The sequence below is a fragment of the Triticum urartu genome, chromosome 6A, assembly GCF_056163025.1.
Source record: "Triticum urartu cultivar PI428250 chromosome 6A, HENAU_Tu73, whole genome shotgun sequence".
Taxonomy (NCBI): domain Eukaryota; kingdom Viridiplantae; phylum Streptophyta; class Magnoliopsida; order Poales; family Poaceae; genus Triticum; species Triticum urartu.
In genome coordinates this window covers 144,437,500-144,453,124 of record NC_141878.1, presented here as the reverse complement: position 1 = coordinate 144,453,124, position 15,625 = coordinate 144,437,500, and the positions used below count along the sequence as shown (strand labels likewise).

The 15,625-nt window shown below is 43.8% G+C and overlaps 1 pseudogene; it reads left to right on the top strand.

Moving 5' to 3' along the window:
- Window positions 1-576: 576 nt before the first annotated feature.
- On the top strand, window positions 577-2,933 carry LOC147964511 (protein FAR1-RELATED SEQUENCE 5-like; annotated as a pseudogene).
- Window positions 2,934-15,625: the final 12,692 nt, after the last annotated feature.

Below are 15,625 nucleotides of genomic sequence, written 5' to 3'. Positions count from 1 at the left end.
AAACAAACACACAACACCTCTCCCTTCTCATGCACGTGACCTGCTCTTTCTCTTTCTTCTCTTTTGGAGGGAAAAGTCACCCAGCTTGGCACCAAAACCACACCCGTGAGTTGCTTCCCTCCACTTCTTCTCCACTTTCCCCTCCACTGTTTGTACTGCACCTCACTTTTTCTCTTTTCCTCTTCTCTTTTGGAGCATCTGCCACTCCCAGCACAGCAATACTGCTTTTCTCCTCTTCTCTTTTGGAGCATCAGCACATCCAAAATGCTCTTTTCCTCTTCTCTTTTGGAGCATCATCACAACAAGCACCTGGCCTGATCAAATACAACATCAAAATCAGAATTTAGAGGCTGATCAATGGAGAATCAAGATCCAAACAAGTAAGTTTTGCTTTTTATGGATCTTTTTAGTAGGAGTTGCACATGTTAAACCAGTTCTTGTTGGTGTCACTATGTAGCAATTATATCATGAAACAAATCTGCACCTCTCCTCTTTCTTTTGTATGGATTAGTTAGAATAATATTTACTTGTTTATTTTACAGGGCAAATGTCACACCTAGCTGGAAACATCAACTTGGCATGAAATTCGATAATTTGGATGAGGCATGGGACTTTTGGAGATACTATGGAGGAAGAATGGGATTCAGTGTTAGAAAGAGGTTTACAAATCGGAGTAAATTTGTGGTGTAGTGACTTCATGCAGATATGTATGTTTCAAAGAGGGGAAGAAGTCTGCAGATAAAAGAGACAGCCTAACTAAGACAGGCCGAGCTAAAATTAGAACTGATTGTGAGGTCCGTATGTCTCTTACAATAGACCATGAAGTCGGAAATTATGAAATATATGATCTTTGTCTTGAACATAATCACATGCTTCAGCTGCCAGAAGCATGCCACTTGTTGCCATCACAAAGAAGGATCTCTAAAGTGCAAGCTTTTGAATTGAAATAGCTGATGACTCTGGTATTGCACCAAAAAATGCTCATGAATTTGCTAGTCGACGTGTTGGTGGATCAGCTGGTTTAACTTACACACGCGTAGATCACAAGAACCACTTGCGAACAAAGCGCCAAAGAGAATTGAAGTATGGTGAGGCTGGAAGTATGTTGAAGTATTTTCAAGACAAAGCCATTGAGAATCCTTCCTTTTAATTTGTTATACAGTTGGACAGTGAGGAACAAATAACAAATATATTCTGGGCTGATGCCAAAATGATCATAGATTATGCTCATTTTGGTGATGTTATGACCTTTGACACTACTTTTGGGACAAATAAAGAGTACATGCCATTTGGTGTGTTTGTTGGATTCAATCAATTCAGAGAAACAGTAGTATTTGGTGCTTCACTTCTCTATGACGAGACATTCGAATCTTTCAAATGGCTATTTCATGCCTTCTTGTTGGTACATAACCAGAAGCAGCCACGCACCATATTTACTGACCAAGATAGTGCTATGGGGAAGGCAGTTGGGCATGTTTTTTCAGAGTCAATACATGGGTTGTGCACTTTCCACATTATGCAAAATGCTATCAAGCACCTACCCAGCAAAGAGAATAGTGAAGACAACGAAGACAATGTGGATGAGGGAGATAATGAGGAAAATGAATCATCTCTTCTCAAAGATTTCAGTGCTTGTATGTTTGAATACGAAGACCGAGAAACATTTGAAGATGCTTTTAATGTTATGAGAACCAATGTGAAAAAGCAAACTTGGATGGATAGTATTTATAAGGTAAAGGAGAAGTGGGCAGAATGTTTTATGAGAGATGCTTTCACTTTGGGAATGCGAAGCACACAACTGAGTGGAAGTTTGAACAATGACCTCAAGAATCATCTCAAGTCAGATTTAGATATCAACCGCTTTTTTCATCATTTTGAAAGAGCCGTGAAAGTGAAAAGAGACACTGAGATAAATTCAGAGTACGAGTCTAGGAAGAGTCTACCTAGAATCAAAATCCCCACACCAATGTTGCAACAAGTCAGTAGTCTTTATACTCCTGCTATATTTGAAGCTTTTCAAACCGAATATGGGAGGTCAATGGCAGCAAGTGCTCATATGCTACCTGGAGACAATGAATACATGGTTAAGATTGGAAGGCTTATTGATGGGCAATATGCAACATTTGAAGAAGAATACAAAGTTGTTGAAGACAATCACCAACAAACGGCTTCATGTAGTTGTGGGCAGTTTGAGAGAGTAGGAATTTTGTGTGCTCATGCTTTGAAAGTTCTTGATTTAATGAATATCAAGTTGTTGCCGGCACACTACATTTTGAAGCGATGGACAAGAGAAGCACGGTCAGGATCCATCAAAGATTGTTGTGGACGGACTGTAGTTGAAAATCCAAAGTTGGATGCCATCACCTGATACAATTTTCTTATACACATGTGTTGTGAGTTGGCAACTCTAGCAGCCAACTCTGAAGAATGTTGTATTCTCATCGAGAATGCACTTATTAGTGCTACTAAGCAAGTGAAGGAACTATTGGGTGCACGCACAACTAATGTTGAAGACAGATGCCATGTCCAGGTGGCTCAATCATCAAATGAATCGTTGAGTGGTACACAAGTGACTCAAACATCAAATGAATTGTTGAGTGCTGCACGTCTGAAGAAAAAAGAGGTTGAGAAGAAAGGCTCTAAAAGAAAATTAGGTTTCCTTGAGAGGCAACACAAGAGGAGGAGGAAAACACCATCTGTGACCACAGCAAAAAAGAAAAAGAAGATTGTCCCATCAGCCAGCAGGGAGAAAAGGAGAACATACCATCACAGACTAGTTCAGTAAAAAGGTTGTCTCAAAAAAATCTGCAAAAAAGACTAAACCAATACCAAAACCGAAGGAAGCAAGCACTACAAAATATGAGTTCATGGAAAGTTTCACCAATCTGTTGACAGCTCCTATTGTTAATGACATAGATGTTGACACATTCTGAATGGTGGTGTCCTGGTAGCTAGTAAGGTAGGAATTATTTTGGCTGCTGCACTTTGTACTCTATTTTCTGAATTTACCAAATGTTCTGAATGGTGGAGTATTGGTAGCTAGTAAGGCAGGAATTATTTTGGCAATGTAAGGATTTACTAAGTTCTCTTATGTTGCTACCTGGTGGGTTTTATGAGTCGCAATTTGTATCCTTTCATATCACCAATCACAAGACAAATCAGTGCCAATTGGTTCAAAGATGCAGTGGCTACTAAGCACTTCCCACGCACCAAGTATTCAGAAGATATAAGCAATTCAGTTGATCCACGCAGTACTGACCTGCGATGAAGGAAGTTAGAGGCGCAGGCGGCACGGATGGAGGTGCCGCCAACGATTGGAGGACGCGGACGGGCGGCGCAGACGGAGGGGCGGCACGGGCAGACGGCGTGGACGGAGGTACGGCGCTGGCGGCACGGACGGAGGTGCCGCCGACGACTGGAGGACGCGAACGGGCGGCGCAGACAGAGGGCACGCGGGCAGACGGCCGGCGTGGACGGAGGAGCGGCGTTGGCGGGCTGCGCGGACGGGCGAGTTCGGCGAATCGCGATGGCGCGGGCGAGGACTGGGCGGTGCCAGCGCCCAGCGGTGGCAGAGGAGTCGGGAGAGTTTCTTTTCTTTTTTCTTTTTTTAGCGACCCCCGCGTCTGTTTCCTGAAGGGATGTCTAGTCCTGACTTCGCTCGGTAATGTTAGAGGATCCGGCTCCCTCTGCGTTGACGCACGAGGAGGAAGAAGACAGGAGCCAGGTGGGCCCCACCTCTCCCTCGGTCCCACTCGTCAGCGCCGAGGCGTTGACCCTGCCCGGGCCCAGGTATGTTAAGTGGAGACGCCGTTCCCGGAAATCATTTTCATTAAGTGAAAGAGTATTATAGGAAAGAACGTTTTCATTTTCTGAAAGCGTCTTTCCTCCTTCTTCCGCCCAGAAATACGTTTTCCTGCTCTGAAAGCGTATTATCTTATATGCGTTTCTGCCTTATTCACTCAGGGGCCTGTTTGCTGAAGTTTATTCACGGATTGGTCCCTGATCTTCAACTCCTCATAACTTTTCAACCGTAACTCCGATCAAGGTGAAACCAACGCTCACTTCTTCGTCCCGTCGAGCTCTATCTTTTGGTAACATTTTCACTAGGTGTCCCATAGTGAAAATGACCATTTTTCCCTTGCCTCTATTCAGCCCCCTCCGAGAACGTATCGTCCGACGTTTCGTTTCACGGTTTCACCGCACTTCTTCCTGGAGTCTCCGTCACCCCAGGCAAGCCACAATACCCACTTGCATGATACTCATGCAGTAGACATGGTTTTCAACTTGAATATTTGTTAAATGTTTGCTTGCTTAAAATATGGTTATAATTGTTTCGGTAACGCTTATGGGTTCATGCTTACTTACTTGCAATGTTGTTATGCACTTGGATGTCATGCCCTGCTGGTTGCTAGTATTCTTTATGCTTATGCTTGCTAGGAGTATATGTTGATAGTGGTGATGGTCTTCGGTGCATGACTGCCGTCTGTCCCGAGTACCGTTGTTATGCATGTTCCGTTGCATCCAGTTGGTTAAATGATTGCATGGTAGCTTTGTTGATATGTCTTGCATAATATTTATTGTTGATGCTAGTGGTCATGCTAGGTTTCAATGAGTAGTATGTACTTATGAGGTTCATGCTAGTCAGTATGCCATGTCTAGTTGGATATAATTCATTGTTGATATGGTGGATAGTTATGTGGTTCTCTCATGATTATGTTGATATCATGCTCATGCATTGTAATTGCATCATGTTATTTTATCATGGCTCAGCATATTGCATTCAAGTTTAGCCGGATTAAATTGAACTTGAACAACTGTTGGCTGAGTCATGGTGCCACCATATTGAAACTGACCAGTGCAACCACGCTTACCTTTGTGGGAAGATCCTAACTGGGTCTATTGTCGTGCCTCTCGCCGGTGCCTCCAACTAGGGAAGGTTATGGGCGTGCTTACCCTGATCAGGTAGGTGGACATAACCTTATGTGCCCGTTGTTTTTATTTTTATGGATCCGGTCCCCGTGGGGGAAGTTTGGCCACGACGGTGGTCGGTGTGTCTTTGGTAGACATGGGGCCACCCAGGACTAGCCCAGTTGGGAGTGGGTCGGAGTGGCCGGGAGTGTGTCATGGCAGCAGATCGGTTTTGTCGGAACGTCATTGGTCCACCCAAATGGGAGTGCGAGGCCATGGGTTCCGTAGTGTGAGTACAGTGTACTACCTCTGCAGAATGTATATTAAATCTATCGATAGCCGCGCCCATGGATAAGGGCCCAGTTCATGTCGGTCCCACCGTGAGTCAACAGTATTAATAATAACTTGATTAATGACAACCCCGGTTCGGTGATGAAATAAGTTGGTTGTGATCGCCGGAAGGATCACTGTTTGAGATAAGTTGCTTGTGATCACTGGAAGGATCACTGATTGAGATAAGTTGGTTGTGATCACCGGAAAGATCACCGTTTGAGACCAAGTGTTGGTCATGGTTGTGATCCCCGGAATGATCACCGTGGTATCGAGGATAGTGAGTTGTTGGATATTCGTGATGTTGTGCGAGAATCGTGGGTAAAGATCAAGCTCCTTGTGATCATTTACTAATTACTACGGTATTGTTTATACCAAGCTTGATTTAATCCTGAGATGATCGTATGATGTCCGAGGTTGGTAAGTGATGCATGTGCTGGTTACGAGGTAACCCGAGCAGAATAAACGGTGCATGTAGTGTCATCATGTTGCATGCTACTATCATCAGATTTATATGTTCTTGCCATGATCATATTGTTCTAGCAGTATTATGTTCATGTTGTTCATGCCATGTTATTCTGATGATCTCATGATAATTCCTGCTTAATCTGTAATTTCCCATGCGGTTGTTTCTCTTGAATGCTTCTGGTTATTGTGAGCTTGCAAGTACATTCGATGTACTGACCTGGCGTGTCATGCCAGCTTGCAGGTCGTGCCTGGATTGCTTGCTTGTTTGGTGTTGTTCCTGTGTTTGTGAGCTAGGATAAACATTCCAGCCAGAGTCCCTGCGGATTTGGGTCCATCATCGCCGTTCGTTGTTCCCCTGCCAGTAGTTGTTCCGCTGCTTCGAGTTGTTATGCTGCTTGTATAGAGCAACCGTGGTTGGCGTAGTGTCGTCGTGCCGATGTTTTTCATTGTAATATTACAACTCGTGTATTCATATTCGTGTTGTAATAGAGAGCTGGTTTGTTCTATACTAAGCAGTGATGTATTCCACAATACTTCACCTTGATCTCTAGGATGGAATATGGGGCGTTCCGGTTTTCTCTGAGCCGGGTGCCACAGGCTTGGTATCAGAGCAGGTCTGGCTGTAGAGTGTCCTAGTCCGCCGGAACGTTAGAAAACGGTAGCATAGGGTCTGGTTGTTGCCCTTGCTTGCTGCATTTGGTTGTTGCATTTGTTTGCTGCATATAGTCTTGTTTCGGTTACCATTAACTCATGTTTCATGCGTAGATGGCGGTCAACTTCCATGAGTTCAGTGCTCTTCCCTTAGCTCCCGGTGTTGTTCCTATTGAGTTCAGTCCCACTCCTGTACCTCTCAGCTTTGCTGCCCTCCTTGGCGACATGTGGCATAGCGTTTATCCCCTCGAAGATCCACCTCATTATCAAGTATTCCAGTTTTCTGCTAGAGGAAGGATTCGGGAATATGTTGTTCATGTTCATCTGTCAGCCCCGATTCCTGTTGGTAAGTGCACCTACAGTTTCCACGGTGGTTATGGTGCTACTCCTGAGCATGCCGTTCAGCTTGCCGCAATGGCAGGAGTCACCGGTCTTCGTCATCAAGAGAGCATGGTGCTAGAGAACCGTACTTATCATTATTATCCCACCATCGTTGAGAATCCTAGGCGGATCCAGTTTCCGTCTGTCAACCCTCAAGATGACCCGACTATCCTCGCGATGTCTCGCTACATCACGGTCGAGTGTCTTCTTATTTCTGAGTTAGTCGAAGACGCCAGTCGAGCCAAGAGATTGCTTGGTGTCGCTTTACCTCAGTCTCCGCCAGCTTCTCCAACTCCTCCACCTCGTCCATCCGGAGTTTCAGAGTCAGCGGTTCCACTTGCTACTCCCTTAGCTTCCTCGTCAGTTCGCGAGCGTTTGCTCAAGCGTAGGATGTAGTCCTTCGTGTAGCGCTTGTGCATCCACTGTAGTATCATGCTTGTGTGTGTCTGTGTGGAGCAACTTTGTAGCTTGTTTGTTGTGTGCTTTGTTGCAATAAATCGTTTTCTCGTGCTTCTTTATTTTGAATCCTCGGTGTTACCCCCTTATGGAAATTATTCCTCGACCGACACCGAATCATAAGGAGCCATAAGCAGTACAGATATACACCAAGGAAGTCAGTTAAAATCAATGAGGTTTTCAGCCGACAGCATTGTATTGCAGACATCTGTCTGGATACAAATTGTATTTTGATCAGACTTTCAGCAACGAGTACCTGTCAGAGATACACTTTATCGCAGCAAAGATTAAATCAGAGAGAGGATAAACTTGGATCAACCGTGCATTTCAAGTCAAAGGTATGGGCTATGCACAATGATTGAATGTGCCATAAGTCAAAATTAAAACATTGCGACACCCAGAAGTCAGTCCACTAGAATGGTGAATTCAGTAAGGACAGTCAGACAATTCTTGTCATATAAGTAATCAGCTGCTGGACTGACAAAAATATATATGTCATTCCATTCACCAAGAAAATCAGTCCCGTCCTTCTCCACAATTTATGGACGAAGTGTACAAAGATAAGGTTCCCAATCTGCACCGATAGGTAATGAATGGATTCCCATGCAAGATATTCAGTCTTCTCGATAAAATACTTCAAAAGCTTCTGTCATAAGGTACCGAGTCTTCCCTAGAAATGTCTTTAAGGGGGGAAGCTTATGAGGTACGGTACCCTGATTTCCTCAATAAGATATCCACCGATGGCTTAGAGCATAAGCCATCCAGTCTTCCTCAGCACGATATCCCAGTGGTTTCCAAACGCAAGCTGCCCAATCTTCTTCTGTACGGCACTAATACAAGACATTAAATTATGAATTATCAACATATGGTAGTGCTTTCCAAGTGGAAGATCTGCAACAGTTGGTCTAAAACAAAAATTTGTCAGAACAAAGGTATGCCTCGAGAATCTGATTTTTGTTCATTCAGTATACTGCCAAATCCATGCAAGTCTCTCGCACAAGGAAGAATTCACGGTACGCATCCGCCAACCTCACCGGTTATTCAAGAAACAAAAACCAGTGGGTGATGCCATAATCAATAAGGAAAGGCAACACTAAGACAATAATCTTGGCAGTGATTATAAAAATCAGCCTCACAAGGTGATATTATTAACCCTGTTACTGTCGGGCATAATCCACAATAGTATTGAGATCTGTATAACCACACGTGAGCCGGATAAATATACCGAGGCTCAAAACATGAACCAGACCAAGCTATGATTGCCAGATATTGTAAGTAACAGTATTCAGGGCCGCGAAAATAATCAAGGATTGCATATATGGTCCCGCTCTTTCAGCAGAGGATCCAGATGAAGAAAGTAATAATGAAGGAGCAAGACCAACAATACAGGTATGCCGGTTAGTATGCAAAAAAATGTGGATGCCTAAGACCGTCTTATTCCACGGCAAACCCAAGAGGCATACTCCATTGTGGTAAGTCCTGTCAGTATGTCAGATCCAGTGAAGCAAACCACCCCAGATCAAGACAGTCAGTTATATCCAATTCAGTGGAAATATTATATGAGAATGAATAAAAGAAACCTGAGTTGGAAACGGTTTCTTCAAGTAAGGAAAATTATTTAACCCTAGACAACCAAATCTCGAGGACGAGATTTCTTGAAGGGGGGAAGGTTTGTCACAGCCTGGATTTTTGCCCTTTTCTTTTCCTTTGATTTTCTGGGATTTTTCCTGTTTTGATTTGCTTTTCCATGGCTATGAGGGTCTGAAACTTGGGAAGATCATGTCTTCCTAGGTTTTCTAGTGGCTTGTAACCCTCATCATCATCTCAAGATCATGTCATTTCCATCCTTGACCTAACCCAAAATTCTTTTGTTGGGAATATTCCTTTTCTGATAAAGGAATAACCCTTAAAACCCTAGGTTGTGAACCAACCTATATTTCTGTCAGTCCTCAAATTCCCAAATAATTCTCATAAATTTTCTGGGTCCTATCTTGCTCAAATATGGCAAAATATTTCATTGCCAAGTTCAAAAGTAATCCTCCAATAATTCTTTTCCTATTATGTCCTGAATGGCACTTTGCAAAGGAAGTGCTATTTGTCTTTGCCAATTTGACCCTAAACTTCTTGGACACCTTTTTATGTCCATCTCATTAGCTCATGCCAAAAATTCAACTCAATTTTCCTAGTAAATATTTTTCAGCAATTTTCCAAAGTTTCTGTCCAGGAAGGAACTTTGTGAAGGAGCTATATTCTAGGCATATCCAAATGAGTTGAAATTTTTCAGGGTCTTTCCTATGGTCAAATAATGACTCTCCACCAAATAGGAGCTCATGTAACTCATCTATGTGAGCCCAGCTAAAAATCTTAGTTTTTGGTCAGATTTTCAGTTTGTGAAGCAACTATATTTTATATTTCCTAAATTGAGAAAAAACTTTACCAGGACATGCTTATACCTATATCAACTACTACCACCAAGTTTTACCTCAATTGGTTAATCCAATTACCCTGTGTAATTTTTCCAAGTTTCTGTACAGAATGAAGCTTTGTGAAGCAAGTGCCACTTTGGTATTTCCAAATGGCATGAAATTTGTACAGCAGCTTCACATCATCATATAACCCCTCTCTGCCAAATTTCAGCTCACAGAGATCAAGTATGTGAGTGTATCATCCAAATCCCCAAATCTGGCCAGTATTGCACTTTCTACTGCAACCACCACCTAAACTCCTCCTCTTAGTCTGATTTTTGGTGATCAGCATCACCTTAGTGTGTTATCATCGCCACCTTAGTGTGTGATCATCGCCAGACAAACTCTTTACCTTGTTACCCTGCTGGTTTAACCATAGCAAGTTACAAACACCTTCTTACTGATTTACTTTTGGAGCTAAGTGCAAATTTCTTCTTTGCCCCTGGACCAATTTATTTCCTCATTTTGACTGAGGGCACCAAGGTCCATCTACTAGACATGGTTGGCCACGCCAAAGAGCGCCCCTTGCGCCAGTGCGCGTGGTGATCACGCTGGCGTCATGGCTGCAGGCGTGCTCTGGCTTGTTCCGGCCACTATGCTCGTCTCCTCCCTCCTCATCTCGACCTCAATTCATGTCTTGGAGCTTCCCCGTGATCGACTGCATCTCCCTCCATCGGAGCCTCATCGTGGTTCACCATCAATGCGCCGCTAGAACAGTGCCCGTGTCGTGCTCAGCCCCTTACCTCCATTAGTGCACTGCTCTAGCTCGGTTGTGAGCTCCAGAACCCTCCCCTCGGCTATATAATCATGCCCTGAGTCCTCCCGCAGCTCATCCACTCCTCCCTCGCCTCTCTAGTCCACCGGAGTACTCGGCCCCCTCCTCTTTTCGCCGGAGTTCGCCTCGGCCGCTGATACCTCTCCAACGTATCTATAATTTTTGATTGCTCCATGCTATATTATCTACTGTTTTGGACATTATTGGGATTTATTATCCACTTTTATATTATTTTTGGGACTAACCTATTAACTCGAGGCCTAGCCCAGAATTGTTGTTTTTTGCCTGTTTTAGGGTTTCGAAGAAAAGGAATATCAAACGGAGTCCAAACGGAATGAAACCTTCGGGAACGTGATTTTCTCAACGAACAAGACCCAGGAGACTTGGACCCTACGTCAAGACACGAAAGAGGAGGCCACGAGGTAGGGGGCGCGCCTACTCCCCAGGCGCGTCCTCCACCCTCGTGGGCCCCCCTGTTGCTCCACCGACGTACTCCTTCCTCCTATATATACCTATGTACCCCCAAACGATCAGAGACAGAGCCAAAACCCTAATTCCACCACCGTAACTTTCTGTATCCACTAGATCCCATCTTGGGGCCTGTTCTGGAGCTCCGCCGGAGGGGGCATCGATCAGGGAGGGCTTCTACATCAACACCATAGCCCCTCTCTGATGAAGTGTGAGTAGTTCACCTCAGACCTACGGGTCCATAGCTAGTAGCTAGATGGCTTCTTCTCTCTTTTTGGATCTCAATACAATGTTCTCCCCCTCTCTTGTGGAGATCTATTCGATGTAATCTTCTTTTTGCGGTGTGTTTGTTGAGATCGATGAATTGTGGGTTTATGATCAAGTCTATCTATGAACAATATTTGAATCTTCTCTGAATTCTTTTATGTATGATTGGTTATCTTTGCAAGTCTCTTCGGATTATCAGTTTGGTTTAGCCTACTAGATTGATCTTTCTTGCAATGGGAGAAGTGCTTAGCTTTGGGTTCAATCTTGCGGTGTCCTTTCCCAGTGACAGTAGGGGCAGCAAGACACGTATTGTATTGTTGCCATCGAGGATAACAAGATGGGGTTTTCATCATATTGCATGAGTTTATCCCTCTACATCATGTCATCTTGCTTAAGGCGTTACTCTGTTTTCATTAACTTAATACTCTAGATGCATGCTAGATAGCGGTCGATGAGTGGAGTAATAGTAGTACATGCAGGCAGGAGTCGGTCTACTTGTCTCGAATGTGATGCCTACATACATGATCATACCTAGATATTCTCATAACTATGCTCAATTCTGTCAATTTCTCAATAGTAATTTGTTCACCTACCATAGAATACTTATGCTCTGGACAGAAGCCACTAGTGAAACCTATGGCCCCCGGGTCTATCTTTATCATATTAATCTCCTACTACTTAGTTATTTCCTTTGCTTTTTACTTTGCTTTTATTTTACTTTCCATCTTTATCAAAAAAGTACCAAAAATATTATCTTATCATATCTATCAGATCTCACTCTCGTAAGTGGCCGTGTAGGGATTGACAACCCCTATTCGCGTTGCTTGCGAGGATTTATTTGTTTTGTGCAGGTACGAGGGACTCGTGCGTAGCCTCCTACTAGATTGATACCTTGGTTCTCAAAAACTGAGGGAAATACTTATGCTACTTTGTTGCATCATCCCTTCCTCTTCGGGGAAAACCAACGCAGTTCTCAAGAGGTAGCAAGAAGGATTTCTGGCGCCGTTGCCGGGGAGGTCTACGCAAAATTCAATATACCAAGTACCCATCACATACCCTTATCTCCCGCATTACATTATTTGCCATTTGCCTCTCGTTTTCCTCTCCCCCACTTCACCCTTTCCGTTTTATTCGCCCTCTCTCTCTATCCTCCCTCTCTTTCTCTATTTTCCTTTTTTGCCGCTTTGGTTTTTGTTTGCTTGTGTGTTAGTTCGTTTTCTTGTCGTTATGGCTAGTCCCTTATCTTCTCCGTTGTCTCCCGAGAATGAAATTCTAAATTATCTTCTCCGTTGTCTCCCGAGAATGAAATTCTAAATTTTAAGCAAAGGGAGGGGGGAATCTAAAAGATGCTTGGTATAGAATTTGCAATGCTCAAAATAGATCTACCAGGAAGCAATCTACTTCCGTTCTTCTTCGCAATTTTTATGTAGGCATTACTCCTTGGCACAGATATGTCCTTGATACTATTACTGGACGGAACTGCTTGGGTAGCCATACTTTTGATTCTTATAATGCTATGATAGATTTGTTTGGCTCACCTCCTCTTTTGGTTAATGGAACTGTATTAACTTTGGAGCATGTAATGCAAAGACTTGAAATTATTGAAAATAAGGTTGCTACCGTAGAGTTAATTGAAAATTTGGATAAAAATATCCACAACCAAATCTCTCAATATGGATCTAAAGTAGGAGTCACTTTGAAAAATATTAAAGAGAAAGAACCCATAGTTAATGACAAAATAACTCACGATTCCACTAGAATAGATAAACTTGAGGATATTATTACCAACTTGGGAACCGCGTTTTCTTCCATAAAGAATACTCCAAGTCCTCCCGCTAAAATTGCCAAGCTTATGTATGTTCCTAAAAATAAGGGTGAATCCTCTAGTAAGGAAACTGCGGAACTCAAATCTATAAGTATTCATCCCAATCTTTTTGCTATCATTAAGGAACCATTTGTTACAAATGATTTTTTCGATCTTGTGCCTAAAAGTTTGATAATAAATAAAAAGAAAGAAATTCCTAAAGATGGTAGATGCCTCATTGAAGAATTGCCTACCAAAGATGGCAATACCTAGATCTATCCTTACTTGTTATGCCTAGCTAGGGGCGTTAAACAATAGCGCTTGTTGGGAGGCAACCCAATTTTATTTTTATTACTTGCTTTTTGCTCATGTTTAGTAATAAATAATTTATCTAGCCTCTGTTTTGGTTGTGTTTTTTGTGTTTAATTAGTGTTTGTTCCAAGTAGAACCATTGGGAAGACTTGGGGAAAGTCTTGTTACACTTACTGTAAAAAAAAGAAACTTTAGCGCTCACGAGAACTGCTACCATTTTTATTTGGAAAGTGATATTTAGTTAATTATTTTTGCAGATGATTAATAGATAAATTTCTCACGTACAGAAATTTATTTTAGAATTTTTGGGGTTCCAGATCTTGCGCTAGGTACAGATTACTACAGACTGTTCTGTTTTTGACAGATTCTGTTTTTCGTGTGTTGTTTGCTTATTTTGATGAATCTATGGCTAGTAAAATAGTTTATAAACCATAGAGAAGTTGGAATACAGTAGGTTTAACACCAATATAAATAAAGAATGAGTTCATTACAGTACCTTGAAGTGGTCTTTTGTTTTCTTTCGCTAACGGAGCTCACGAGATTTTCTACATTGAGTTTTGTGTTGTGAAGTTTTCAAGTTTTGGGTAAAGATTTGACTGATTATGGAACAAGGAGTGGCAAGAGTGTCGGTGTCAAAACTGGTGGATCTCGGGTAGGGGGTCCCGAACTTTGCGTCTAAGCCGGATGGTAACAGGAGGCAAGGGACACGAAGTTTTACCTAGGTTCAGGCCCTCTCGATGGAGGTAAAACCCTACGTCCTGCTTGATTAATATTGATGATATGGGTAGTACAAGAGTAGATCTACCACGAGATCAGAGAGGATAAACCCTAGAAGCTAGCCTATGGTATGATTGTTGATGTGTATGTTGTCCTACGGACTAAAACCCTCCGGTTTATATAGACACCGGATAGGGTTAGGGTTACATAGAGTCGGTTACAATGGTAGGAGATTTGAACATCCGTATCACCAAGCTTGCCTTCCACGCCAAGGAAAGTCCCTTCCAGACACGGGACGGAGTCTTCAATCTTGTATCTTCATAATCCAGGAGTCCGGCTGAAGGTATAGTTCGGCTATCCGAACACCCCCTAATCCAGGACTCCCTCAGTAGCCCCTGAACCAGGCTTCAATGACGACGAGTCCAGCGCGCAAATTGTCTTCGAAATTGCAAGGAGGGTTCCTCCTCCAAGTACTTCATAGAAGATTTTGAACACAAAGATAGTGTCCGGCTCTGCAAAATAATTTTCCACATATTGCCATAGAGAGAATAATATTCACATAAATCTAATCTGCTGACATATTCCGTAGTGTGACATCACACCACGGCCAAGCTTTTATTCAAACCGTTTTACTGTCCCATCTTAGCGCGTTATGCGAGGCGGTTTCCTTGGCACGTCTTGTTAAAGCAGAGATCGTGTCCCCTTATTCCGGGATTCTCATCAATACGGGCGTGGGTAACCCAACCGCGCCATTGATTACGGCGCTTGGAGATAAGCGAGTTTTACCAGGCTGGTGGGGACACGTAGTCACGTCCACCCATATAAGGGGATAAGGATCCACCTTTTTACCCACGCCTTCTTCCTCTTTGCCTATCCATTCTTGCACACCCGAGCTCCAGCGCCCAAGTCCGCACTACCACCTCAACCTTCCCCAGTCATGTCCGGAGCGGGAGGCAAGTGGATGGTCTCCTCCGTCATGGAGGGGCACATCAAAAAGCTGAGGAAGGCCGGATATCTGGCTAGCGACATCGCGCATCGGCTTCCCGAAAAGGGGCAGCTCATCCCCACTCCTAGGCCCCATGAGAGGCTGGTATTCCTCCCCCATTTCCTTTGCGGACTGGGCTTCCCTCTGCATCCATTTGTCCGGGGGCTCATGTTCTACTACGGCTTGGATTTCCACGATCTGGCCCCGAACTTCGTCCTCAACATCTCGGCGTTCATCGTCGTGTGCGAGGCGTTCCTCCGCATCCGCCCCCATTTCGGCCTATGGCTTAAGACTTTCAACGTCAAGCCAAAGGTGGTGCGCGGCAGCCAGGCGGAGTGCGGCGGTGCCATGGTTGGCAAGATGGCCAACGTCCTATGGCTCAAGGGCTCGTTTGTGGAGACCCTGAAGGGGTGGCAATCATGGTGGTTTTACGTCACTGAGCCGCGCGACGCCGAATGGGTCGAACCCCCTAAGTTTCTATCCGGCCCTCCTACGCGGCTCACGTCCTGGAAGGAGACGGGCCTGTCGTGGGGTAACCAGAAGGAGGTGACCGGACTGCAAACATGCATCCAATCCCTGGTGAACAAGCAAATCAGGCTTGTCAACGTAGTCCAGGTTATGCTCATCCGCCTGATCCT